Here is a 2,500-nt window from a genome sequence, read left to right on the forward strand (position 1 = left end):
TTGGCTCTCCAAGTGGTTGTTTGCCCCGGGATCCTTCCCGAGACACTGAGCCTGTTAGTGCAGGGGGGCGGTGCGGGGAAGGAAGAGGAAGGAATCAGTGGGTGGAGGCCCGGGGGAAAGAGCTAGAGTAGATGCTGGTGGAGCAAACCAGGGTCTTCTAAGGCGCACAGGCAGGGGAAGGGGTTGGGCTGGGCAGGGGCTTCAGCTACAGGAGAGACGAGCTGAGGGTGGCATGGGGTTCACAGGTATGTCTATGCCCGGGGGAGCAGGAAGTGAGGCGAAGAGGCGGGATGGCAGGATGAGGGTTCTGGGGGGCTGCCTCCCACCCCGGGGCACTCTGTGAGCTGGCCTGGGTTCAGCTGGGGTCAAACCTGGGGCCAAACCTGGGGCTGAGGACTTTGGGGACAGGCAGAAGGACTCAGGGTGCTGACTCTATGAGCATCCAGACTGAGAGGGAAGAGAGTAGGGCACCTCTGTGAGGAGTTGGGGGAGTCGTGCCAGGTAGGAGGGGTAAGGCTGCCACAGACAGGGCTATGATCCCAAGAGGCCCAGGGGACCAGGTGTACAGGGTCAGTCCTGCAGTGGCCATGGTGGGGGAGGTGGAGGCTGCCCCCAGGGGCAGGATGGCAGGCAGCCTTGCACAGGGTGGGGCATCCTCTGGGAGCAGCCGGACCAGGCTGCCTGCAGCCGGTGCTGGGAAACCACAGTCCTGCAAGCTGTTGTTTTCCTGGCCCTGGTGAAATGGACCATCCCTCAAGAATATCAATCCCTGGCAAATAAACACCAGCCGTTGCTGGTGAGCACTCAGAAGAGGCCAGAATCTGCAGCTCCGGCTCCCCTGCCCTAGAGGAAGAGTCACCAGAGCAGCCCACAAGCAGGCACCCGGGACATGGATGCCCCATGGACTGCCTCGGGAGGAGAGCTCAGGCCCCCCTGGCACACCTCCCACGGCCTGTCCTCCGGAAATGCAGCAGAAAATATGGCAGGAAATATAGGGAGCTTCCCAGCTCTGGGAGTTAGATCTCACATCAGAGCCTGGAACTCCCCATCCCAACACCCCCTCGGATACTCACAGCGCAGGCCCTGCTGCCCCCTGGTGGCCACATCCTGACCCTGCAAGCCTGAAAGTCCCACGGTTTGGCCAGGCCTCCTGGGTGGCACAGTGGGACTGGAGACGGAGCTGCCCGCTCAGGACAGGTCCTCTGGTGGAGTGCTGGGACCCCAGCCCCAGAAAGTGAAAGTAGCACAGATGATGCCCAGGCCACCACCTCCTTGCAGCAGGAGGCTAGGGGTGAGAGGAGGCAGACCCTCTCTTCAAGGAGCTGCCATGGGTGAGGGGCAAGGAGGGTCCCTACCAACATTTACCGAGTGCCTACCCTGTCCCTACACTTTGTTTTTTAAATTTTATGTATAGATACAGACAGAGTTTGGGTCTCGCCGTGTTGCCGAGGCTGGTCTGGAACTCCAGGCTTCAAGTGGTCCTTCTGCCCTGGCCTCTCAAAGAGCTGGGATTACAGGTGTGAGTCACCATGCCAAGCCCACTTTTTTCTTTGAGGGATGTACACTTGATTGGAAACCTTAAATATTCTTCAGACAGAACACAATGGTTTCAACCAAGGCTCTCACACAGGCTACACAGAGAACTAGAGCTCCCTGGATTCACAGCGAGGAGAGGGAGAGATGGAGGAGGGGGACTAAGTTTGCTAAAATGATGCCCCATGCACGTCCTTCCAGCAACTTAGAATCCCACCCCATAGAAGCCCTGTTCTGGGAGACGGCTGGATTCACCTGGCGGAAACTGCTGGAGTCCTTGGATGGTCTTATTCGGAGGTCCCAGCTTCCCCGTGTGACCTGTGGAGACCTCAGCCACCTGGAATGGCTGAGACAAGAATGCTGGCTTTTCTGTGCATGGGAGACCATTGATTTGTCTTCCTCAGTATATGCTCTGTACCCAGGACAGCAGTGATGTCCTGCAGGGAAGTGGGGTCCCACTGGATCTTTTGCATCCATGGGCAACATCATCATACTCATTGCTAACAACGCTGGGATCCATGGTTCAAGAGGTGAAGCCTGGAGATGTTCAGCTCAGTGGCAGCAGCAGACAGGACAGGGCAGCCATGTCATCAGCCAGCACACAGCCTGTACAGAGGTGAGAGGCCCCTTCCTGGTGGTAGCGATTCTTTCCTACATGGTGTGGTGTCAGTGACCAGGGCAGGCTGCTAGCCCATGGTGGAAGGGATTCTATCCACTAAGGCAGACAGCTCTGAGCCGGCCTGGACAAGGTAAAAGATGTTATGAAGACCCAGCCGCACACCTTGACTTTTTCTTTTCTTTTTTTTTTTTTTTGAGATGGAGTCTCGCTCTGTCACCCAGGCTGGAGTGCAATGGTGCTATCTTGGCTCACTGCAACCTCTGCCTCCTGGGTTCCAGTGATTCTCCTGCCTCAGCCCCCAAGTAGCTGGGATTTACAGGTGCCTGCCACTACGCCTGGCTAATTTTT

The sequence above is a fragment of the Nomascus leucogenys genome, chromosome 14 (assembly GCF_006542625.1).
Source record: "Nomascus leucogenys isolate Asia chromosome 14, Asia_NLE_v1, whole genome shotgun sequence".
In the NCBI taxonomy this organism is placed as follows: Eukaryota; Metazoa; Chordata; class Mammalia; order Primates; family Hylobatidae; genus Nomascus; species Nomascus leucogenys.